Source organism: Myotis daubentonii, chromosome 14 (genome assembly GCF_963259705.1).
Source record: "Myotis daubentonii chromosome 14, mMyoDau2.1, whole genome shotgun sequence".
Lineage (NCBI taxonomy): Eukaryota > Metazoa > Chordata > Mammalia > Chiroptera > Vespertilionidae > Myotis > Myotis daubentonii.
The window spans coordinates 39379786-39407470 of NC_081853.1; positions in this window are offsets into that span (position 1 = coordinate 39379786).

Below are 27685 nucleotides of genomic sequence, written 5' to 3' on the forward strand. Positions count from 1 at the left end.
TTTTCCTTATAAGTAATTTAAAAACATCATCTTAATGGATTTGTAAAAATGCAATAGTGTAACTGGACATTTATTGTTTAAAAAAATCCAGATTATGAAGTAAATTTTTTTTTATGCTTACAGTCATTCACAGCACAATTTTAATGATATAATACATTTCATCAGGGTATTTTTGGCAGCAACTTTGTGTTGCAAAGGACTTTCTATATGTGTTTAAATAAATATTGATTTAAATCTATTTCTATAATATTATTGATATTAAGAAAACATAATTTTCATGGTCTTTGGACTTGAATAGTAAGCCCGGGGATACTGTAATATATCACAAGTTTTGTGGACTGGAATTTTATTTGGTCAGACCACCATACCAGTTGGCCAAATATTTTCCATGTTAGAACAAAGGTAAGGATTGAAGGGATCATTCTATGTCTTTCATGAAAGGGTAATTATAGGAAGGATGATGAGATAATATTAAAATGTGTGATGTCAGTCTTCCTTTCACAGGTGGACTCCCCTCTTGGCCACCTGTCATGTAGGGAAGAGAAATTTCTCCTCTCTGTTGACTCGGGGTCTTAGCAGGGCCCTAGTAGTTGAGTCCAGTGTGTGCCCACTGAAAAACGCTGCATAGAAACAGGTGAGATATCATATCCATGAGCTGTTAGTAAAATCAGCCTGAGATAGCAGATACCTTGCTGAGAATCTTTTGCAAAGAGTTCCTAATGCTGTGGTTGGAAAGACTCCCTCTTCTTTTGCCTCAGTGCATGAGATCAATGAGTAAATATAGCACTTTTGGTCAAGGAAAGGTCTTAAACAGGTTTCCAATAACATTGTGAGGAATGCATTAAGGTTTCAACTTTCCAAATGAGGGAACAAAAGTGCAGCTCTATAATGTGCATGGGCTAATCTTTCCCAACTTTCCAGCGAGGGATGCTGGTTACATTTCCCTTGTGATTGCTTGATATCAATGATTCTCAACTCTTGCTGTTGACACAAATTTTATCCACTTATTCGCATCTTACCTTCTGTGATTTAGGCTTTCTGCACTACTTTACTCAAGTGGACTTACAGTCTTATAGTGGATGTGCTAACTTGTGGTCAAAATCATTCCTTGGGAATAAAGGATTTAATCTCTCGACCATCCAGCTTCAGCTTTCAACCCCCTCCAGGTACTGCTTAGAATCCAGAGCTAGGCCACACCCAAAGTCCACTTCCAGGACAATCTGTAGCCAAAGACTCATCAGAGGTAAAATGAGTCCATAATCCAACACTGAAATGGGGAAGGCTTTGAGGGAACATCCCATCTTCACAACTCTCTGCAGGGTCATCTGCGACTTCCACCGAGATCACACTGAAGTTCAAGTTCTCACTTTGCCCAGTCTTACTGCTTGCCTTTCCCTTCCATAGGGAGTACCCTTCCTTTCCAGCTCACTCCCCAATAAACTTCCTGCATATTAAAGTCCACCTCAGAGTCAGCTTCTCAGGGGAACAAATTGCACAATCCTTTTGCTGCTTCTAGATCTTGGATTTGCCATTATTTTGTGGAGATCAGAGAGTCAATTCCACATCCATCCTATTTTGTATTTTCATCTTGAACACACACTTCCTGAATGGCTTACATAAGTGAAAATAACAGTTGAATCTAGATGATAGGGTTAATCAAAGAGATTGAGTTTTCAGAGTTTAAGAGAGCCCTAATCTTAAAGGGCATTAGATAAATGAGGGAATCTTACAATGAGAGATAATTAGATTCAGATTTTGAATACATTAATTAGAAATCAGGGATTTGAATTTAAGTGATTATCTGAAAAAAAAAAAAAGGAAGGAACATTTCCCTTTTTAATCTTCGGTGTTAGATAATTAGGTACAGGTCCCAGAGGAAAGTATGTTTTGCCTTAGAAGCTTCAATCAGCGGGTGACTGTGGGAGCAAATACATCAATTTTTCTGCAGAAAAGAGGATTGGGCAAGTGAGAAAATTCCTCTCATAAATGCCACCCATGTAGAACATTTATGCTCGTTACCCTCTATACATAATTGAAGTCATTCACTGAACTTCTTAAGTGCCTTTTGGCTGAACACATCTCAGGACAACCAGCATGGAGCCAAGAAGAAAACAAAATTCTTCCATATTAATAACACTTTTGGAGACTTTTCATGAAAACTTTCCGAATGTTTGAAAAACAAACTCTTAGCTAGATTTTTATAAGGAGTTTTATTTTGGCATTCAGGTACTTTCTAAACAGTTCTGTAACCAGGAGGACTCTTATCTAAGTTTCTGATGTAGATAAGATATCACACAATATCTGTTTTCCAAACTATATCCTGAGATTCAGGACATTTCGTTTCAACTTTTTTTTGGTCATATGTTTCTGGTTACATTAAATCAGAAACCTATCTGGTCCCCTCTGAGCTCCTCAGATAATATTTACTGAAGCTTAGGAACTTAAGATCACCTAGTTTGTAAATGAGAAGTCTCTAATAGCATGCATTAAGGAAAGTCGTTGCCCTCTGTCCATGGAGAAGTCTCGATTGTGATGCGAATTTATTTGCTTTTTCACTTATTTTACTTCAATAATAGTATTGTGATGTCATACCAAAATTATTAAAGGTGACCCTTAAAAACCCAGCAGTCTCCTTCCCCACCACCTGCTCCTTTTCTTCCTACATTTTTACTTTCTTACTTGAATGTGTACTTTTGAATCTATTGTCAACACTATTATTGCAAAGATTAGCACATTTGCCCATTCATCAAATATTTATTGTACATCTATTATGTGCCAGACATGTGTTAGAAATTTAGGATATATTTGTTAACCCAGCAGACATTTCCCTTCCCTAAAGGAACTTAATAATATAGGGGAGTAAAAACTTCCTTCTATCCTCCTAGTTTGGTTATATAATGTCTTATATAAACTGGCATAAGACATTTTAACTGGAATAAAACAAAAAATTTTTATTTTATATTGTTATGTATACACAGGAGTCTTTAAAAGCAAAACAAAGACCCAAAGAAGCTATTAGGTCCACAAGCTTATATACCTTTGTAAACAAAGACCAATAAATTGTGGGCATGTGACAAGACAAGGGGGCTTGAGATAAGGGTAGTAAATTGTGGGACAGTGACGAGGAAATATGGGGGGGGGGGGAACTAATGGAAGATAAATGTTATTTTAGTAGGTTTGTTTGTACAGATCCATCTGAACATTGACTCCCAGTCAGGTGGTAAAATGTTCTTCTCAGTACAGGAAGGACACTTTTCTCATGGGAAATTTTATGACTTGCTTTTCAGTAGAAAGGTCAGAGGGACCCTCAGCTCATAATAATCAATATTCCAAAGCAGCTTATTTTGGGGTGGTATGTTCTGAACCCCTCAGATAGCATAAAGTGATTCCTAATTTCAAGAATTTACTAAGGAATAGAAAACTCAGACATGTGACAGTCATGACTCAGATGTGTTATATGTATTAGTTGCTCCACAAAAATGAATTTTAGAACCTCCCAATTCCACTTTTGAGATTCAGGAAACTACTACCAAGAGAAAGAGAAATCCAGGCAAGGACCCAGCTATGCAGAGATCTAGAGGCTTCCTGGTGAAACCCTGGAGCAGCACATTTGGGGACATTGAGATTGTATATGTACTAGAGGCCTGGTGCACAAAATTCATGCACAGGTAGTGTCCCTAGGCCTGGCTGGTGATCAGGGCCGATCGTGGCCTTCCAGCTGCCAGCCAGGGCCTTCCTCCATTCTGTGCCACCCCCTGGTGATCAGCACATGTCATGGCGAGAGATAGAACTCCTGGTCTCCCAGTCAAACTCCCGCGGGGACACTTTGCATATTAGCCTTTTATATATATAGGCTAATTTATATATCTATATATAGGTATATAGATAGATAGATGATAGATAGATAGATAGATATACAGATATACAGATATATAGATATATAGATATATAGATAAAGGGTGTCCCAAAATTCACGTAAGAAGTAATTTTGATAGAAAACACAGGTTTATAATTAAACATTGTAAATTTTTTATTGATTCATAAAGAATACAGTATAGGGTTATATATGGAATAGCATATTAGGTAAATGGCCTCCACAGCTTTGCTGGCACATACGCACTCTTTTGTTGAAATTTTCCATGACCATTTTGCATAAATGTGGCAGAATTTCAATGAGGCTCATTTTCATCTTGATGGCTTGGTTAATCCACAAAATTGTTGAATTTGGGGTTCAGAAAATCCACGAGTGATTGTTGAGAAACAAATGCATCCACAATGTGTCACTGGTGCAGATTTTGGGCTGGAGGCATCATCGGACCATTCTTTTTTGAAAATGCGGCTGCTCAGGCAATAACAGTTAATGGTGCTCGCTATCGTGACATGATAATCCATTTATCTGATATGCTATTCCATACATAATCCCATACTGTATACTTTATGAATCAATAAAAAAATTACAATTTTTAATTATAAACCTGTGTTTTCTATCAAAATTACTTCTTGCGTGAATTTTGGGACACCCTTTATATAGATATATATATAGATATGACCTGAAAAGGGGAAACATGGGGAAAGAGCATGTTTGGCAAAGGGCTAGATCATCACCTTGCATTTATACTCAGAAATCTGGTAATGGAAGTTATGTCAGAGAAAGCAAACTGACCACCAAAATTTGGGGCCCCCTTCTGTAATATAGAATTACTACTAAAAATGGCTTCCCAGCCAACAACAACATATTCTGGTCTCTGGCATATCTAGATGGTAAGATGGTAACTAATGTTCATTAGTTAAAAGTAAGCACCGAGGTCATGTGTCACTCCCAGGTCAAGGTTGTGAAAGAACAATTATTAGTCTTCCCTTCCTGTCATCGCTTGTTTGAATAATGATACTTAGGGCAACCTTGGAAACTACATGTGGAAGATGACAGAGTCCTTAGTAACCTGGGATCTTAAATAACTGGATGCATCATTGCCCCCACCCTGCTAACCAAGAACACCTACATTGGATACAAGTGAGAAATCAACTTTTATTGTTTTATGGCACTAATGTTTTTTTGTTTTTTTATTACTGCAGCCAGATCTACCCCAATTAATACAGGGGGCCATTAGAGAATTTTCCACATAGTTATGACATAATCAGATGTATATATTTATAAAAGGAAGATGTATTGTTGTGGGCAGGTAAATCATGGTATTGGAAGGCTGCAATCAGATACCGGAAGGTTAGAACTTCTATCAGGACTTTTATAGCAAAAGGAGAGAGGATAGCTTTGGGCAACATTTGGGTGGTCCAACCTTTAGGAATTGCTGCTAGCTTAGTTAGGGGTAGGTCTACATGGCCCCCAGGTTTTAAAATATGTGTGGTAAGTTAAAAAAAATAATGTGAATATATCATTAGTACAATTTATGGTGCAGTAAGCATGCATATTTGATTTGGAGCACCTAAAATATAATGATTAGAGGTGACTGTGTTTTGAGCCACCCCATTGAAATTAAATATTCTTTCTTTTTTTAAAAAAATATTTTTATTGATTTTGGAGAGAAAGAGAGATATAAATATCAATGATGAGAGAGAATCATTGGCTGCCTCCTGCAAGGATTGACCTTACAACACGGGAATGTGCTGTGATGGAAAATTGAACCGTGACTTCCTGGTTCATATTCTTTCTTAATTGGAAACTACATTCATTGGAAAAAGGAATATTAGGTTTAACTCTTCTTTCTAGAAAATAGTTCTTTTTTCATATGGATGCAAGCCACCTCATAAAGATAGGACTGCCACAATATATTTCAGGCGAGAATGCCTGGAGATTTATAAATGCATGGAAAGTGGAGCTTGAAGAGAGAAATCCCCTCTGCTACCGTGTAGAAAGCCTGATGATGGATTTTCACGGAGGTGACATTACAAATTGGAGTCTAGAAGGAGAGAAGTAGTCAAGGAAATAAGATTCATTAGAGAATGAATGATTGTGGTAATTAAGGTTATGGGTAAAGAAGGGTTTAGTTATTGCAATGCAAATAAATCACGAGCATGTTGTAGGCAATGAAGCAGTGTGCCTCTTGGAATTTGTCGTTTTTTGCCTTTTTTTGTTTGTTTGTTTCCCTATAACCTAATGCTCTAGTCAGGAGGTATCTTACTTGGGTAAAATATGTAGACAAAAGGTAACTTCTAAAATGTGAAAAGAAGCTTATCCATAAACCTCGCTGCCTTAAACCAGTTTGGGATTGAAGCGACAAAAAAAAAAAAAAAAAGAAATATGATATCAATCATATTTCTAATTTAGTATTTAGCATATCATTACCAACCTTGGCAGGGATAAAGGACAAGTTTGTAGGTGATGCTAATGAAGATGACATTTTAAGTTCAGATTGACAAAACTCAAAGCTTTTATTTGTCATATAATCCCCAAATATGAAACAGTATCACTGAGGGGATGTTTGAATCATTAAATCACAATAGTTTTCCATTACAGGTTTCATATATAAATTGAGTATAATCTATATTTAAGCCACATTTAATAAAGTGTGTGTGTGTGTGTGTGTATGTGTGTGTGTGTGTGATTTATTACTTATTGTTCTTGTTTTTTGGGGGTTTTGTCTTCTGTTACTCCACTGTTTGGAAGTGTGGTGATAGAAGATATAAGGTAGCATCCATGAAATTATTTAAGATTCAATTATATAATTAGAAATTTGCATTTATACTTAGTATAAAAATACTCGTTTTTGATGATAAAATTACTGAATATGCTCAGTCTATAAAACAAGTTACAGGAAAGTATAAAAACATGCAAATGTTTTAAAATATAGTTATGTGATTTTTGTTCTTTTTTTTCTCTCTATGCACAGATAAATTTGGGTAATTTTATCTTTTTTGGGTCTGGAGCTGAAACACACTGAGACCTAGATGTCATCTCTAGTTTGACTGACCCTGTCTCTCTGGTCAGCAGGCCTGAGGCTTTGTTCCTAAGATATTGTGATGCCGACCAGAACCTCATTGTCCTGAGGGCTTAATGATTAAGGGAGTGCACGTGAAAGGGAGAGGGAGGCAGGTGAGGCAGGGTGCTGGGTGAGGCCACTTTGAATCAAAAGGAAAGAAAGGCGAAAGGTCCTATTAAAGAAATGAAGTTTCTGTGCTGTTATAGACTAACTAGAGGCCCAATGCATGAATTCATGCATGGGTGGGGTCCGGCCGGCCCACATCAGGTGGAACTCCCTGTTGAACTCCTTGTGGAACTCCTGGTTAAGGGGACAATTTGCATATTAGCCTTTTATTATATAGGATAGCTACCGTATACGTGCTTTAATAAATGAACGTTTTCCTTCCCTGCCTTATGAGTAAAATATTTACAATACCTTAATCATAGGCCTTTCATATATATATACCTATATAGATATAACTATATAATTATAGAAATATCTATCTGCTGGTCAGAATTTATAGGCAAACAAGAATTCTAGTGCTTGTTGGAATATCCCTATCTCTTCCCTGTGTTGATTTGTTAGGCTTATTGCGTCATATCACATATCACATAAATATCCTTTCATATCATATCATTTTTTTCGGTCTGTTTCAGAAGTATTTATTTTAGTTCATAGATTTATCTATCCCAAGATACACCAGTAAATTACTCATTTAATTGTTGTACTTTTATAATAGATACTAGAGGCCCGGTGCACAAATTTGTGCATGGGTGGGGTCCCTCAGCCTGGCCAGTGATCAGGGCCAATCAGGCCAGCCAGCCCAAGGTAGGGACCGTGGGAGGTTGGCCAGCTGCAGGAGGTTGGCTGTGGGGGCACACTGAACACCAGGGGGCAGCTCCTATGTTGAGCATCTGCCCCCTGGTGGTCATTATGTATCATAGCTGCCATTCTGTTGTTGGTTGTCTGGTCCTAACAATTGCTTAGGCTTTTATAAATATAGATATTTTATACATATGTGATAATGAAAGTTCCTTATTTCTTTTTTTCAATATAGTTTCTCTAAATATTTCCAAATAACTTAAAAGTATCTTGCAAATATCAAAAATGTTTCCTTTGGGGCTTATAGGAAAATTTCAGCTAATGCAAGAAATATTTTGGCCATAACAGCTTTTTAAGTATTCATTTTTTTCATCCAGGAAAATTTTATGTTTCTTTCTTTCTTTACATTTTTTATAGCTCTTAGAAAGTGTTATAACTTTGCTTATATGAATTCTAGCCACTTCCCATAACTGATTATTTCTATACTTTTTATAATTACATTGTTTCATTAAAGAAAACTTCAATACATTATATGTCCTAGGTGGCTTTATTTATACATAGGAAACCCATTTCTTTTTTATTTGGCTATTTTACTGGATTTTATTAAGAGTATTGTTAATCCTCATGATGATTTAAAAAAATGGATATTATGCCATCATTGCGCTCATCTTGCTTCATTTTCTTCACTAGTTTTAACTCTTGTTATTTGTTCTTTTCTCTCTTTTTTTCTTTTAGCTTTGACTAGAACCTCCAGAAAAATCTTAAGAAGTAATGGCACTAACAAATTTTATTGTGTTATTTAAAAACTGGGTGGAATTCCACTACAGCTGTGCTTTTCAAAGTATTATCCTTCAAACATTACAGTACTTTAATTAAAAACCATTAGAATTCATGTTTCATTGAACCACATCAGCCATTAATTAAAGCCAAACTCTTTGCCTTATTTACCCGACTGAGGAAGTACCAAGGGCAGCTGTTCTCAACCTGTGGGTCGCGACCCCTTTGGCGGTCAAACGACGCTTTCACAGGGGTGGCCTAAGACCATCCTGCATATCAGATATTTACATTATGATTCATAACAGTAGCAACATTACAGTTATGAAGTAGCAACGAAAATAATTTTATGGTTGGGTCACAACATGAGGAACTGTATTTAAAGGGCCAGAAGGTTGAGAACCACTGACCAAGGGTGTTACTGTTTGGGTACAGACAAAGGAGATACTTTGGGAAAACTTCAACTTGACAATTAACCCAACTAAAGAGCGGCACCATTTCCACTCTACATTTGTAGCTCTCACTCCATACACCTTTGGCTCATCTGCGTTCTAAGCTGAGATCATTGTTTTGTTTCTATTGAATCTTTGTTATATATGCTAAAGCTCCAAATTTACACATTTGTATTAATCTTTTTATAGGTGTTCTATTGCACCTGGAAATTAATTTGACATTCTCTCATTTATATAGTGGGTCTCAACAAATGCAGGTTCAGCTACATGTGTTTATCTGAGAGCTAATTGATAAAGGATAGAATTGTTTGGACTCACTTTGGGCGGCATTTATATCACTGTGGGGCTAAACAGTCTTGCATTTAAATAGCAAATTTGAAATAAACAATAGGACAGTGATAGTAAAGACAAAGAAAGAAAACTGGAGCCATTTCAATTACATAATTCATTGTGACCATTTTGGCATTTTCATTTGTCTTTAAAATTTCAAACAGTCAAAAAGGGTGGAGTGCAATATTTTCATTTGCTAGATGCAGATTCGGATTCCTACATGAAACATTTTGCTAAATTAGTCTTATCTATTTAAGCTGACATTTTTCACTATTATTGGGGCAGCAGAGCTGGTCTTTGTACCCCTGTATTATTCAGTCATTTGCTGCAGGCTGGAGCGAGGTTCTTCATTAGCTGACAGTTCTGCAGAGAAGGCAGCTGTGAGCCTTGAGCACCGGACCCTCACAGCAGCTGGGATGGCTCACGGGCCTGGTTAAGGGCTGAGTGCTGAACCAACAGAATGTACTGCAGGTCCAAACTTTTCATTTATTCTGTTCTTCAGTTATTTGTCAAAAAGATACTTGAGGTAGGTTGAAAACTGCCTCTCCCACCCAAAATAAAATAAAATAAAATAAAAAAAGATGTCCAAATCCTAATCCCAGGAAATGTTACCTTAGATGGCAAAAAACAAACTGACCAGAAAGGGATCTTTGCAGGTGTGAAGAATCTTGAGATGGGGAGAAACCCGGGATTATCCAGGTGGGCCCTTAATGCAATCACATGCATCCTTCTAAAAGGGAGGTGGGTGGAGATTTTTACACAAGAAGATAAGCTAACATGGCCACAGGTAAAGGAGTGCCGGCACCCACCAGAAGGTGAGGCGACAAGGAGTGAATTCTCTCTTAGAACCTCCAGAGTGAGCCTGGCCCTGCCAACACTCTGATTCTGGCCTCCAGAGTTCTGTGAGAGTAAAGTTCTGTTGCTAGCCAGCCGACTTGCAGGAATTTGTTAGAGCGGCCACGGGAAGCCAACGCAGCTCTCCGGTCGGATTCTCAGGTAAGCGGCTCCGAATTGTCCGGCTTTTTTTTTACTTGAGTACAGCCACATTGTGCCATGTCTGTGAATACCAAATCCCTTTCCTGTATTCATTGATTATTTTTATTCTCTTAGCAGTTTTTGAGTAGAGCTTACTTTGATAATGGTGGAAAGAAAAGAAGTTTTTTGGTGTGTGTTTTTTTCAGAGATTATTCTTTTATTGAATAACTTTCCAGGTTTCCAAATTTACCAGCTGAAATTATGCTGTGAGAACCATTCAATTTAACCTTTAGAAATGAAATCATTGCACATTAGTGGGAAAATCCGCATTTTATGATCAGAAAATAAAATATAAGTTTATTATAGAAAACACTGATGGTATGTGTGTTCTCATGTAAAAAGGGTAGAAGTATATACACAGTTACAAGAAAGCATCAGCTGTACAAACTCCCTCTCTTCCTATAATTTGTTTGAGGTTTTGACGTGTGTACTCCACCAACGCAGAAGGGATATCCTTCCTTGCCTATCAAGTTTTATAGTCAACTAGTCCTGGTTCAGAGTTCCAAACCTTAGGCAAGGTACTTAATGTATTAAAGTCCCAGGTTCCTTATACAGTGGGGCCTTGACTTACGAGTGTCCCGACTAACGAATTTTTTGAGAAACCAGCTGTCTCTCAGCCGATTTTTTGCATTGAGTTGACAGAGTAATTTGAGTTAACGAGCTCCTTAACAAGTTCGGTAGGTCTCCGAACGAATTAAACTCGTAAGTCAAGGCCCCACTGTGTATTACTTAGTGATGATGATAGAACTGATGGTGTGAGGGATAATTGCCTGGATTAAAAGAGATAAATGCATAGTACCTGGCTCAGTTATGTGTATTGTGTGTGTGAGGTGGAGGGAGGGGGGGCCCTTAACCCATTCATTGTTCAAGGATCAGCTGTAATTCAAACTGCAGATTGCAGATATTTTTTAACAATTGATATTTGCAAAAAGGTGCATACACTATTTACAAACAAACATTATACATTGAAGAGGTGATTTTGGAACATATTTGTAACTATGAGTATTACATATTCCTTTTTAGCCATATTAGAAATCATTTCTGCAGGATGTTGTTGTGAAAATCAGCTGTTGATATATTTTGAAATTAGTACTCACTTTGCAATCTGAATAAAAGAATCAATCAATGGTAACTTGGCTTTGGATATACCTAGATGTGTGGCATCTATTTGGTGTGGTCTAGATGTTACCATCTGTTTTTTGTACACGTTGACAGGCTTGATGAATTGTTCAAGAATCAACAGGCACTAAAGTACAACTGGCATGTCCAGACTGTTTTTGGGCCTTAGATTGAGCCACCTTGGCAGGACAGAGATCAAGGTGGGAGGGGGAAAGAGAAGTTAATCCCCTAAAAAGAAAGGTGGCTTCAAAAGGAATTGAAATAATTAATGGTAAAGTAATATCTCGTAGGCATTTTGGTGACTTGGTGAGCCCAGGACATGCTGGGTAGGTAGGAAAGCCTAAGGACCTAAAAAGTGTATACTGGACCATGTTTTTTCCTTGTAAAATGAGTAGCAAGTGGCTTAGGCTGTGCCCTGTGCTGCTAGGTTAAAGAGACTCTTGGGGTTCACTTACCTTTACCTAATTTGCTGTTAGAGCCACTGTAAGTATGTGTCCTATCCAATGAGGCTGTTGTGTTGTCCCTGTTTGTGTGAAATACTAGAACATACAGTCTATTATATCTCTCTCTATATCAACTATAAAATCTATCCTCAATTCCTGAATTCCTGGCACAGGAACCTTTGTAATTTCCAAAATGATAATAAGCACTAGGAGCATCTTTTCTTTCAATATTTGGTCTTTGACCCCAAATCTGACCGTTTCTAAATCCCTTAGAATTTCCTGGGTGATAAGAGTGTCCTTTGCTCTAATTAGGTGACCCTTGGTGGCGTCCTGGATGGAGGCTGGTCACCAGAAAGACCAAGCCATGATTAGAAGCTTGGAATCTTCAGCCCTGGATCCATTTCTAGAGAAGGGGGGTAGGGAGGGCCTGGAAATTGGGATAATGACTAATCATGTCTATGTGATGAAGCTACCATAAAAATCCCAAAAGTAAGGGTTTTAGGGAACTTCTGAGTTGGTGTATACATCTACATGTACCAGGAGGGTGGCACACCCCAATGCCCCAGGGACAGAAGTTCCTGCACTGGGGACCCTTCTGGACCTCACCCTGTGTATCTCTTCACCTGGTGATTAGTCTGAATCCTTGTTCATATCTTTTGTTATGGAGTAAACTGGTAAATGTGTTTCCCTGAGTTCTGTGAGCTATCCTAGCAAATGTTTGAACACAAGGAGGGGGTCATGGGACCCCCAATTTGTAGCTGGTCAATCAAAAGTACAAGTGATAACCTGGGACTTGTGATTGGCATCTGAACTGGGGGTAGGGGGGAACAGTCATGTGGGATGGAGCCCTGAACCTGTGGGTTCTGATGCTATTTCCAGGTAGATAGTATTAGAATTGATTTAAATTGTGGCTACTCAGCTGGTGCCAGAACATTGCTTGATGTGTGGAAACCCCACACAGCTAGTGTCAGAAGTATTGTGTGAGTAGAAAATGAAAACAGGAGTATGTTTCTTTATAGCCTGCAAATAAGGAGCAGCAATGAATGTGTGTCTCTGTGTGGATAACATTTGTATTTGTTTATATATGGATGCATATTATACTTTCTATAAATAAACTCTGGCTTATACCAGGAATGCCAAGAATTTTTTGAGAACTTGGTAAGGGAAATTGTTGATTTTTAAAGGTTACATATCAGTTTGCAAAGTCCTTATACATTACACTAGAGGCCTGGTGCACGAAATTCATGCATGGGGGTAGAGGGTCCCCTCAGCCCAGCCTGCACCCTCTCCAATTCAGGACATCCCTCTCACAATCTGGGACCGCTGGCTCCTAACTGCTCACCTGCCTGCCTGCCTGATTGCCACTAACTGCCCCCTGCCAGACAGATCACCCCTAACTGCCCCCTCCCCCCCAGCCTGGTCACCCCCAACTTCCCCCCTCTGCCAGCCTGGTCACCCCTAACTGCCCTCCCACTGGCCTGGTTGCCCCTTAGTGCCCCCCCCCGGCCTGGTTGCCCCTCACTGCCCCCCTCTGCCAGCCTGTTCACCCCTCACTGCCCCCCTGCTGGCCTGGTCTCCCCACACAGCCTGCTGGTCAGTCATTTGGTCACCACTTGCTAACCCCCATGCTGGCCTGGTCACCCCACCCAGCCTGCTGGTCAGTCGTTTGGCTGTCCCTCACTAACACCCCTCCTGACCTGGTTGCCCCATACAGCCTGCTGGTCAGTTGTTTGGTTGCCCCTCGCTAACCCCCCTGCCGGCCCTGTTGTCCCACACAGCCTGCTGTTCAGTTGTTACTGTGAGGGCATCATGACCAATTTGCATATTACCCTTTTATTAGTATAGATTACTGGGATTCCCAATAACCCAGGAAAGCAAATTTACTTCCAACTTGTTCCAAATCTCAAAGATGTAATGACCTCCTAAGTCATGAAACAAGAGAATGAAAGAGTTGTGGCTTCCATCCAGAGAAACCCAGCGCCCTTATCAGTTCCTTGCATTTTCTCAGGAAGAAACCCCAGGGACTGAAATGATGGGGATGTCAGGAAGCTGTGTGCCCCTCAGGAGCAGCCTTACAGCACGTGGAGGGGAACCACGTGGCACTAGAGGAGAAGATTCTTATCTGAGGAGGGATGGCATTGAGGCAAACCATTTTGGGGCTTCTTCTCACATCCCTGAAACCCATTGATTATCCCCAGAGGTTGCCTGAAAGACTTAGCAGACACAACACAGAGGAAGTTCTACGCAGAGGAGCCCTTGTTAATAATGAACATGACTTTTACCCGAAAAACAAACAAACAAAAAACATCCAAAAGCCCCAGAAGTTCAAAAGGTTGGCCTGAGTCAAATGTTTCCTGCCCTCATCTCAAATTTCACACAACCCTCTGAGCTATAAAACCTCTGCTTTTTCCATTGGTCCCCTCTTACCCAGTTACTCTTCACCTTCACTGTGGGATTATACAATTTTGAAAGAGAAGGATGCTCACATACCATTCTCTCTGCTTGCAGGTAAATCCTTCTACCTCTGCCCATCCTTCCTTTTCTGGTTTCTATTGAATCCCACTCCTTTCCCACTCCTTGCATTTTGGAAAAAATGTCATGGTTGCAACTTTGCTCTCCCACTTGTGCCTAGGTCCAAGGTGGGTAATTGAATGTCGTGTAGAACTAGCTCTTTGAGAAGGTTGAGATAACCAGAGAGGTATAGAGCACATAGTCCCAACTTTCACACATTCGCTGAGAATTAGTTTTGCTTGCCAGTGTGCCATTTGATTCTTTGTTTGTGATTAAACTGACAGTTGTAGTAAAAATTGGTTCCAAAAAAGAGAATTGTGTTTGAGATCATGTATAAAAGGACTGTGGGACCTTGAAGTAATCACTGTGCAGATGCGAAACGATACACAGTTGTTTGGTGAATATTACATCTACTCTATCTAGTGAAGCTTCTGCAGATGGGTCATATCTCTGCGTATTGTTGCAGAAATCACCCTGTCATGTGCATAATTCGCTTAGAGAAAATAACCCCCTTTTTCAACAAATCCAGAGAGAAGAGTAATGGCCAGTGTTGGCCTTGATCTTAATCACTCACAGAACACCCTTAGTTTACGTGATCACATTAACATTTCTACATCATTCTGTGAACTGAGTATTAATTTTATCTCCATCTTAAATCTTAGGGTGTAAGCTATTCAGAAATTACATGTGGAATGGTATTTGTGGTGCTAAAATTTAGGTCCTCTGGCTTCAAATCTTATTCTTTCCAATCCTAGAAAAGTCTATATTTAACTTATGTACAAATTTTCTTTACTGAATGGAAGGAAGATAAGAGCTTAAAATCATAATGAATAGGGGATGTAAAAAAAGTATGCCTACTGTCATGAATAAAGATGTTCAACTCCTACTCTATTTAGAATCCATTTCTATTTGCCACAGTATCTACTTTCTAGATCTGAGAGCTCTGAAATACCTGACTTAAAAACACATACACACACAAAACACACACATGGTTTTCTAGTGAACTAGTGATGTGTTACAAAATAAGCAGAGAGCAGTTCTCCAAATTGAAAGAGAGGGTAAGAAACTGTGCCAAAGACTGTGAGGCTTTACTGCTTCAACTCTCCAGTGGTTATTATTTTACAAAAGGGGAAAATGCTTCAAAGAGGGGTAGAATGCCATTTTCTACATTTTATTTCATCACTGCTTGCTGCATTATTGACTTATTTTCTATCTTCAAACAAATTATAACTTAGTTTATAAGTACCTGATATTAAGAAGGTGCATGTTGACTGCATATTCATTCATTTCCTCAATAAGGAAGACATTAATTACTACAATGTGTCAGTCACTAGATTGATTGGGTTGCTGAAGTGAAAGTATTAGTATTATTTGATTTCAGGGAGCTCAGATACTACCAACAGAGCATGAAAACCATGCATATACTTATTATATAGTATGGTATATATAACAAACAAGATAAAGGCAATGTGTTTCAGTGGTACCAGGTGGGGAAGAATTGTCTCTAAATGTAATTGTTGAAGGAGAGATCCCATAACATTCAAATTAATCTGAAACTTGAAGTTTTTCAGATGGAAAAAAGGGAAAAAGAGGTTATGAAGCATTCCAGACTTGTAGAAAGAAACAGTGTGTGACTGAAAATGGGGCATTCAGGGAACTGAATTCTCTGGTATTGGCCAGCTTGTGCCCAATGCAGGCTCCCCAAAATATAAGCCAATGAGACAAAATTGTGTTTATTGCTTACCTCAGTAAGAGATCAGCCTCCACAGCAGTAGTGACTGCAAGAGGGAAGGACAGAGTTAAAACATTTATTGAGATTTTGAAATCAAGTTTAATGCTCGTCTTTAAATGTGAGGGTTGTAACAATCATGATATAATTAGGATTGGTACATAACAGCAAGGCAAGGATTTTGAAGCAAGAGGTTCAAAGAGTCTTAGGATGTTAACCATCACGACACTTTCAATTGAAGAGCTGATGGATCTTTCAGGAAGTTCCTGTTATTATTGAGAATTATTTGCAACGTTTTTCTTGCCTGAAAAAAGTAGCCTGGAATTGTAAGGTTATGGTAATAGAGAGTGGAATAATAAAGTCATCTTAATGTTGACAGTAAGCGGTGTGGGTGTAGATGGTTCTGATTCTCAGTGGGATGAAATGAGAGATGATCAATAAAAGTAAATTTCATCAGATGTTAAATGGTCTTATTAAAAAAAATGTTGTGTTATTGGAGGAAAACATGCCTCATCTTTCCCCATTGCTAGTGGGAGTAGAGTTCTTGGGGTACCGCCAGAAGAAGCATTTCCAGAGGCTCCCATGGGAGGGTGAGATATGGTCAAAGCTTTATTTCTGTGCAATTACATCTCTGGGTTTTCAAAGTCCCAATTCCCTTAGTTCAGTCATAGAAGAAGCATAGCTTGGATTTCAGTAAAGCTACAAGCAAAGCCAATGACCAGAGTTTCCTCTGCGTGTTGGAGCTGGGTCCAGTTCAGCATCAGCTACAGTCCGCTAGTGCATTGTGTGTGGGGTTAACATGGCCATGGGACAAATGGGCGAATGCAGGGAAGCAGGAGCAAAAGAGCCCCACAAGTCCAGGGTCCCAAGAAAGCCAAGAGCACAAGAGGTTAAACTTCTTTAGGGGTTATGTATCCCCAAATTTCTGCACACTTGGCATTGGCCACGCCCATTCTGGTCAACCATCTCTGTCACCAGGGGTGATTGACAGTAAGCACCTTCTAGTTCTCCCAGCTTTACTGGGCGTGCCTCTATTTTCCCAACCCCCTTCCTCCAGTGTTTTGCAGGGAACATGCCTATAATGTCTGTCCTTCCCTTTGTTCCTTTCCTGTTATTAATAACTAGTTAATTATAACAGTATGAGTTGGAATTAATTTCTTAAGCACTGAGAAGGTAACATTATTTTTAAAGAAAAGAGTGGCTTGATCATGTACAGGTGAATTGGCAGGAGATAAAATAAAGGATAGACTAGATAATGTCAAAGGGGAGCAGTGGAGATGGAAGGTTGAGATGGTCTGTAGACACTGGATAGAGGTTAACCAGTTAAAATGCAAGAGGTTGCAAGGTCTTGAATGAAGGCAATGGAAATAATGAGCCAGGCAATTTTTTATAAGAGGGAATGAAATGATCTAGTTATAAATGAAGTATGAGGCATAAAAGAGAAAGAATGGAAGTTATGGATTTCTTGAATTCTACATACTGTGTATGTATGAACTCATTTAAGCCACACTAGCATCCTGGAAGGTAGGTACTATTATATTCTCATTTTACATGTGAGGAAGTGGAGGCACTGAAAGGCAAAGTTATCCAAGTCATGCAATGGTGAAGTTCAATCCAAGCTGCCTGGCCTTTGACACACAACTCTATGTCCCAGATTTCCACTCTTGGTTCCTGGGTAATTGGATATAAATTCTCTAAGATAAGGACTGTCAAAAAGTTTGCAGGAAGGATTGATTAGTGATCATTGGAGCTTGGGACTCTCCACATTTGCTATCCAGAACTAATCTAAGGGCAGATGTTGGTAACATGCATTAGTTGATAACATGAGTCTAAAGCTCAAAAAAGGTTATTTTTTGTTTGTTTTAAAAAATAAAGCCAAATATTTATTAAGCATTTATTCAAGGTACAGTTGGGGCTAAAGAAATAATAATAATGCTGATGATATAGTTTCTGCTTGTGTAGGTTGTCTCCAGGGATATTGTGCAGAAAACTATGTTACTCCTGCATTTCTCCTTTACTCTCGCACCACTACTATATTCACAGCACCTCTGTCACCAGACATGTCAGAATTTCCCCCACACCAAGCAATTCTGTGACACCAGTTAGGTGTCCTATAACTTAACTCAATTCTAACATTATCTACCTGGAGTGAACGTCACATCACATAGGTTATGGACTCATTCCCACAAGACTTCCCCTCCCCCTACTTCAGATGTCACTTAAGTCCAGGTTATCACCTGTGCTTTTGACTGATCAGTTATAAATCAGAGGTTCCCATGTTCCCCTTCACCCCCCCACCCCCACTTGGGTTTGATTAATTTGCTAGAGCAGCTAATAGAACTCACTAGTTTATGATCAAACTAGAGGCCCAGTGCATGAATTCCTTGCACAGGTGGGGTCCCTTGGCCTGGCCGGCGATCTGGGCCAATTGGGGCTGTCTCGCCCAGTCCCAATTGGAGACAGTCAGAGCCAGACAGGGGGAGGGACCACGCGAGGTTGGCCAGCCATGGGAAGTTGGCTGTGGGAGCACACTGACCACCAGGGGGCAGCTCCTGCATTGTCTGCCTGCCTTCTGCTGGTCAGTGCGCATCATAGCTACCCGCTGGTCGTCTGGTCATATGGTTGCTTAGGCTTTTATATATATAGAAGATATGATAAAAAAAATACAGGTGAACATGTAGGTGGAAGAGATGCATAGGACAAGGTATGTGGGAAGGGCACGAAGCTTCCATGCCTCTCTGTGAGTAGCACTCTCCCAGCACCTCCACGTGTCCAGCAACCCAGAAGCTTGCAGAATCCTGTGCTTTGGGGATTTTTATGAAGCCTGCATTATTAATTCCTCTTTCTGCCCCTCTCTGGAAAACGAGGTCTGGGGCTGAAAATTCCAAGCTTCTAATCATGATTTAGTCTTTCTGGTGACCAGCCTCCATCCAGAAACCCACCTCCTTAGAACAAAAGACACTGCTATTACCTAGGAAATTCCAAGGGACTTAAAAACTGTCAGAAGTTGGGGTCAAAGACCAAATGTTAGAATAAAAGATGCTCCTAGTGCTCTTTAGGAAATTAAGTTGTAGGAGCTCTGGTCCAGGAATGGGGTGGGGAACAGGGACCAATATACATACATATATATTATTATCTCACAGAGGTATAAGAAATATTGATAATAGCGGAACTTAATTTGCTTATGAACCTAATAAAAACTGGTCATGATGCTTTGTCCCATGGTGTGTACTCCAGGAAGCATGTGGTTCTTAACCAGATCTTTCTTTCTCCAGCCAATTTCATTCTAATTTATTTGAGTTCTTTGTCCTCACATTTTATATAGAAATGAACATGGAGCTTTGCAGTACATAATTGAGGCAAGACTTGAATTTCCTAAGCTGTAGCCTAGTTTAAAGCTAGATATATTTTTAAAGTAGCTTAAAACTAAATAGATTTATAGACGGGGACAAAAGCAAACCACCATCCATCTTCACCACGGAGTTGGACAGCCATGTGAACAAGTGGCTACATTTCCTTGAGTCTCAATTCTTTCTTATGCATAAATGGGCATTGTACTATCAACTTTACAAAGTGTTTTTGTTGAATTTGTAAGTATAAGGTATTTTGCATGACAATTCTTATATTTTGGGTGAATGTAGGTATTATATCATCACTCCAGTGAAATTCTGTATTCTGATTCAGTATATTTTAAACTTTCAAGCTTATCTCCGGATGCTGATTTTAGGCAAGCCACATTTTCTTTATCGTTTTTCAATCAGATGCGCCTGCCTTCATAAATCATAAATAAATTTGATAAAAGCAAAGAGCACAGCCTTAGGAAAATCCAACAGGTCTGGCACTCTTTATAATTTGACAATTTATGAGAAAAAATGTCTCCATTACATAAATAATTCCCTTGCATTTCATTTGCTTACACACCATTATTTCTACAAGTTTGTCACAAAAAGAATGGAGATCGATTTATCTTCTTAGCAGGCACAATAGGTAAATGTGACCACAATACATCCTTTTGAGTTCTGCCTGCTGGGAAGGTAATGCTAATCTTTTCTTTTACGAAGATATACCTGAATTTTAGCCAAAGGCTAATGATGCACAGAAACATAAAAGGCCTATGAGTAATTTGGCCTTGAGCTTTTTGTGTAGACTCCAGCGATCATTTGGCTAGTTCTACCCCAGTCACTGTCATTGAATGGAAATGTGAACTATACGAAGTATCCTTACAAGTTATTTAGCCCTTACCAGTATGAGGGTGAGAGCAATAGAATTGATTCGGGGTGTTTGCCAGACTGTGGCTCGGTAGCCGTAGGCCTCCATGTTTTGAGGATCAGGTAACCTGTGTTCTTACCATGACCACCTATTGGCCATTCTCATGCCAATCACTGACAGCATTCTGAAAATCATTTATAAAATAAAGATAGATCAGATATGTCTAATTACATACCAAATCACTAATAAGTTATTTCAAAATATAATTATGCGTGACCAAATCAAAACCATTTAAAAAATAAGGATACTGGACTGTGTAGTTGAATGTGTTATATCAGCTAAGTTGTAAGCTATATTTCCCAGAATCCCCTTCCCTGTGTGGTTCCAAACTAGAGCTGGCCAAGAAAGGAACCTGTATAGGATTGGAAGCCGGAAATGAAGTCAACACCTTTATTCTTGGAATGAACTTGGAAATTGAACACTAGGACAGCAGACCAGAATGGTCAAATGAAATCCAGTTTATCTTCACTCTCCTCCCAATCTTAGTCAGGTTTCTTCCCAAGTGCTGGTCCTGTCAACCTTCAGTGACCCCAAGCCCACCTCCAGGCACCTGACTACAAGCCCAGGAAGGTACCAGGTATAAATAGGCTCCAGTGTCCTCAAAAAGGGGCAGCTACTCCAGGCTTCCCAACAACTTCTCCCTTCATAGCCCCACTTAGATGTCTGGTGGTACTTGGCTTCTAGAATTTTCCTGCAAGCTCAGACTTGCCCATGTGCTTCAGTGCTTCAGACCAACCTAGTGACTGTTTTTTGGATCTTCCCTTTTCATGTTCTCCCACATTCATGTAAGATCTAATTTTTGTCATATGTACCCTGTTCCCAAAATATATGTAAGTGGTTCTGTTCTACTGACTGAGTCTGGACTGGTACAGACCTGAATTCATAAGGTATCTAATTCTTTCACAGACTCAACCATTAACCTAAGAGTGATAATATGTGTTTTTATTTAATCCTCACAGCAAATATAAGAACTATAATTTATAGGCTCACATTGCAGGGAAGGGAACACATTTTAAGAATATTATCTAATTTAATTCACACAACTTGCTGTGGTCATAATTCACACTCATCGTATCTCCAGAATACAAGTCCTCAGGGTGCACAGACATCTACAGACCCATAGATGTGACTTGGAGCAGCTGTGAAAACTTGGAAAGTATGTGTTTGCATTCAACACTTTTCTAGGTAGAAGAGTTCCATGGTTTTCAACACAGTTATAGAGAATTCTAGAAGCTCAAATATTAAAATGAGTGCGTAAAAAATAAAATGAATGCTTGAAACTATATTGTTCAATATGGTCTCCACTGGTCACGTGTGGATACTTAAATTTAAAATTTAAAATTCAGTTTCTTAGTTATACTAGTCACATTTCGATTGCTCAGCAAAAGTAGGTTTACAGTTGTGAGTTTAAGAAACAGTTCATTCGTATATTATTATTTATCAAGTAGAAGCCCAGTGCATGAAATTAGTGCATGGGTAGAGTCCCTAGCAGCTGCCAGCCACCGGCCGGACCTTCCTTCATTCTGCGCCACCCCCTGGTGGTCAGTGCACATCATAGCGAGCGATCGAACTCCCGGTCAGTTGAACTCCTAAGGGGACACTTTGCATATTAGGCTTTTATATATATAGATTGTATTATTTATTTGTATTATAAATGTAAAGCTAATTTTGCCCACCCCATACATAGGCAGTTCAAATAGGAAATATGTCCATCACGGAAAGTTCTACCCAACAGTGCTAATTTAGAGAGTATTCATATTTTAAGGAAATGCCAAAGGCCTATTGCTCTGTGTATAGTCCATGAGACAAGTCTGCTTTTTCCCATTCCCCTCCACCCCCTCCCATCTCTCTAAAACACAAAACCCCATTCATGTAGGACAGGAACTCACTGAAGAGCTTGAGAGAAGCTCAGTATTTTCCTTTGCAAAGGTCAGAGCTTCCCGTACAGCGTGGTTGCATACAGAGTTGAAAAATAGATCCAATTCACCTACAGAGCCACATAAATATTTTAAGACCGTGTTTTATAAACTGTAAACTTTATTATAGGCTTTGCCTCCAGAGCAGGTGAAGTGCATATATCACGGAGTCCCACCACTCCGGCCCATTGTTTCAGGAGCCTGCTTCCCCACCTGCGCCAGGCACACCCCAGCAGCTTGGATTCATCGCCCTCCAGAGGCCCCTTCTACCTTCCAGGAGAAATACGGACTGAACCAGAAGCAAATTCCTCCTCCGCTGACTTAGGTGCATAAAAGGAAAACCTAAAATTTACCAACAGCACAACAGACTACAAACAGAAAACCAATCACCCTCTTCAGGGAGAGCACTAAGGAGTTTATCATTTTTCTTTTTCAGGCCAGAAAGGGTTTGCATGGTGAACACACACCTCTGTAGCTGCAACAGACTCTGCATTTTAAGGAGCAACATAATAACATCCCCAGTTAGGAGCTAATTAGAAAAATAAGTAGTGGTTCTAGAATTTTGGCAGCTATCCCTCAGAACCTGAGAGCAATCAAAACACTTCAAATTCACCTGCAGAAAGCAGACTGGAGTGGGTATCAGTTCTGTCAAAAGGGGAAATATAGTCTGTGGCCTTAAAGTGCTCTCGCCTTTTTTTTTTAATGCAGCCTTTTTAGGAGTGGATTCTGTGCCTCTCGATGATAATCACTCCAAGAATAATTGGGTACAAAATAGGTACAATCGGGATCTGAAAATATTTTCCAGTAAACTATTTTTTAAATATATGTTTTATTGATTTCAGAGAGGAAGGGAGAGGGAGAGGGAGAGAGAGAAACATCAATGTTGAGAGAGAATCATTGATTGGCTGCCTTCTGCACGCCCCACACTGGGGATCAAGCTTGCAACCCGGGCATGTGCCCTTGACGGGAATCAAACCCAGGACCCTTCAGTCCACAGGCCAATGCTCTATCCACTGAGCCAAATCAGTCAGGGCTCCAGTAAATTATTTTTTAAATGAATGTATATAGAACTAGGATCTGGAAAAGACTTGGAATTTTGTAATATCTATTAGAATTTAAATTTATTTTAATTTATTAGAAGTATCACAGTCTTTGGAAATAGCTTATCAGTTAGAAGATACTTGTTCTTTGCAGTCGTGATTTGCAATTGAAAGATACTTTCATGGAATTAGACATTTCCTGTTCAAGTCAGTGTTTCACAAGATGGAGTTTGTGGCCCCTTTAGGATTTATGTTTAAAGGTCCATCAGAACTATTCTATTTAGAAGGGTTTCTTCTACTACTTGGGTCTGAGCAAAAAATTTTACTCAGCTGAAAAGTCATTAGAATGCATTCTGATCTAAAATCAGATTGGTGGTGACCTGGAACATGTTTTTTGTTGGCTATTTGCTGCAATTTTTTACTTTGCAAATGAGGGCAATAAGACCTTCCCTATGAATCAGAGAACTTACAAAGTCTGGAACCACAAAATAAGGAAAATTAGGACTTAGCTAACCTGTGGGGAGGAGGATATGAGATGCTGCCTGGAAGTCATCTAGGATTGCCTGTTACAGGGGCCTTTGCATGAATGATGTCTCCCTTTTCCTCTTGCTCCATTTAGCAGCATGTAACTCTAGCTGGCACATCCCCGAATTTCCCTCTTTCATTCTATAAAAGTGGGCGCCCTCTGTTATGCCACTTGCCCTGTGTCTATGTCCATACACTAAGGACTACAGATGATTTGATAATGAGATGAGGACTTGAGGTGTCTTTCCTGCCTCACAGATTATTTGGAAGTGTGCTTTTTGAAATAATTCTTCTGTGGTTAGAGATCTGCCTCTAGTCCAGTGGTTCTCAACCTGTGGGTCACGACCCCTTTGGGGGTCGAACAACCCTTTCACAGGGGTCGCCTAAAACCATGGGAAAACACATATATAATTACATATTGTTTTTGTAATTAATCACTATGCTTTAATTATGTTCAATTTGTAACAATGAAATTGGGGGTCACCACAACATGAGGAACTGTATTAAAGGGTCGCGGCATTAGGAAGGTTGAGAACCACTGCTCTAGTCTTTCTCTCATTGAGTTCTAGTTTAATATTCTTATGGTCAGAGAACAAACACTATGATTTAAGTAATTTAAATTTGTTAAGGACTGCTTTATGATTCTAAATATAGTTTCTGAATATCTTGGTCAATAGTCCAGAGAGAGTAGCCCCAACCCCTGCCCCTCCTGCCCACACCCTGAAGTTTGTCGATGTAGGTGCTCAGGCATGTCCCTGGCACTTCTCGGGATGTTGACCCTGTGCTGGAGTTTAGCGGGAGCGTTTGGGTGATGGCTCTTTAAGAGCAGCAGGTCTCCACCTCTGGGGCACAACCCCCACTGGTTTTCACAGCCAGATATTTACAGGGATTTCTCTTCCTGGCACTGCTGCCCAGACTGGGGCACCAGTGTGGGGCTGGGACTCCTTGTTCCTCGGGGAGGAACCTCCACACCCGAGAGATTCCTCCCATTTCTTAATCTCCATGCTGTGGGTGTGAGACCTGCCTGGTCTACATTTGCATCCCTCCTACCAGTCTCAATTGGTTTCTTCTTTAAATCCTTAGTTATAGGACTTCTGTTCAGCTAGTGTTCTGGTGGTTCCCAGTGGTGGTGGTTCTGTAATTTTGATGTGATCATGGGAAGAGGCGATCTCACAATTTACCTACTCAGGCTTCTTGACCGGAAGTCCTGTCTGTAATACTTGTAATGTGCTGTTGAATTTTTTCTTTTTTTTGCTAGTATTTTAGTTGAGAATTTTTGCATTAGTATTCATCAGGGATATTGGTCTATGGTTTTCTTATAGTATATTTGTCTGGCTTTAGTATCACATAATGCTGGTCTCATAAAATGGGTTTGGAAATGTTCCTCTTAAACTTTTTTGGAAATGTTTGAGGAAAAATGACGTTACTTCTTTAAATATTTGGTAGAAATCTCCATTGAAGCCATCTGGTTCTGGGCTTTTCTTTGTTGGGAGTTTTCTGAATACATTATATCATGTCCTTATTTGTCTCTTGTAACAGGTTACTGACCTGTATGTTTTGTCAATAAACATGGCCAGCCCTACTCTCTTTTGGTTACTGTTTGCGTGGATTTTTTTTTTTCATTCTTTCACTTTCAGTCTATGTGTACTCTTAGATCTAATGTGAGTCCCTTATATACAGCATATCGATTGGTGGTGTTATAGAGCAAGTCTTGTAATGATAAACTTCTTCAGCTTTTGTTTAGCTGGGAAAATCTCAATTTCTTGTGCATTTTTGAAGTATAGTTTTGGCTAACATAATATTCTTAGTTGGCAGTTTTTTTTCCCAGCACTTTGAATATAATTTCCCATTTCTTTTGATAGACATCTTCAAAACCAACATGTGGCTGGACCAGCCCTTATGGTTCCTATTGCAAGACACCTTCACCTTCACCAATAATCATCAGGAAATCTTTTACAAAATATACATTTTTATTTCTTTTAGAGAGAGAGGAAGGGAGAGGGATAGAGAGATAGAAAACATCTGTAAGAGAAACACCGATGGGCTTCCTCCTGCATGCCCCTACTGGGGACCAAGCCTGCAACCCAGGCATGTGCCATGACTGGGAATAGAGCTGCAAACTCCTGGTTCATGGATTGATATTCAACCACTGAGCCACACCGGCTGGGCAGGAAATCTTTAAAAACCCACAGTGTTTAGTACTATCCAGTCCTGGAGGGTACAGAGCATAGCTGGGGCCACTCAGCAAAATCATGAGTGTGGGGAAGAGGGGGAGATAAAGAGATGGGCCTGAAGTTTTGCTTTTATTGGGTTTAAGTGTAGGGACTTAGGGTTTCTCAGATTCATTCTACTAGTGAATTTAAAACACCAGAGCAGAAATTAAAGCATGGAAAGGTTGAAAACAGCAGCCAAATGGTCAGTTATCTAAGTCAACAGGAGATCTCTAAAACAAAGGAAGTTTTTTGCCCAGGGTGAGGAGCGGGTGGTGGCTTGGGCCTTTTATCTAGTCAAGTTGCTGGCAGTGTGTTTATTTTAGATATCTGTCTTTGAAGTAGATGCCTTGGCAATACACAAAAGCTTAAGTCTTGCATTTGCATTGCCATAAAAAACCAACCATCAGGTGCTTACATTACAATCCCAAATAAGGTGACTTCACATAATAAATACATGCTATTTTTGCTGAACAGAATGGAAAATGTGGAATCATATCAAAGGTGGAGTCAGCACTCATATAAAGTAAACTAGTGTAGCTAGAATATTCTTGAATGTGCCAAATCTCAAGAAAAGTAACCAGCAAACATTAAACATTGATACTTCTTCCAATATTCTTATTAGAGGCCGCTGTCTATGTCAGCCCCCAGCTCCCCATTTTTTTTAATCTTTTTTGAGTGTGTTATCCAATAGCCAGTTTGATGCTTTAACATCAGGACAGAACTAGGAGTTGCTTGATCAATAGAATGGTAGCTATGGGACATGTGCAATGGATGACTTTGGTGGACAAAAGGTGGCCTGCACTCCATTTATCATGCACCTCTAGTTTTATATTCAAAAAGCTCTCTTGCTTTAGTTGTGACATTTCAGGTGTGAAGAACAAGCCATCAAGTTCTCTTCGTGAATATTAAAAAAATTATGCCAGACACTCTAGGGAGGAGACGTGAAAGCAAAATGCAGGTAGTGACAGGATAATGTATAAGAGAAATCTTAGCACAGGGAAAGGGAAGAGCATCCAGCCTTCTGAGATGGATAGCCAATGTCTGGGGATACTTTGGCTTTTTCTGGTGCAGAAGGGAATGTATTATTTGTTTCCCAGCCTTTTCATAAGTGCCTTACAGACAAGTAAAATGATAGAAAAATATTCTTCTTAAAATATTATTTGGATAGTCATGTGGTATTTTTCATACAGGAGAATTTGTCTCTGTGAGAATGTGTTTATAAAACTCAGAGGAAATAAAACAAATAATCCATTCCAAATCCAAGTGGAGCTTGCAAGTTCTTTTGCCACCTCTTCCAACATCCATCTCAACTTTCAGAAACCCACTTGTCCATCATAGGTTGGGTATTTTAAAACCATTGACCTACGTCTCTCAAAGCAATCAAATAAAATGCATTGGAATATAGATTCTAGATGGAAAATACATGAGCTCTATGGGCTTATGGGATTAATGCTTTTACAGTGGCATTTCTTGCAGTAAGGCAGGTGATGAAGTGATAGGAGAGCTGTTTGAAGTATGAGGGTGATTTTTCAGGGCCTCTTGGGTCCTGACATCTTAGCAGCATCTACTGAAAATCATCAGAGATTTCTT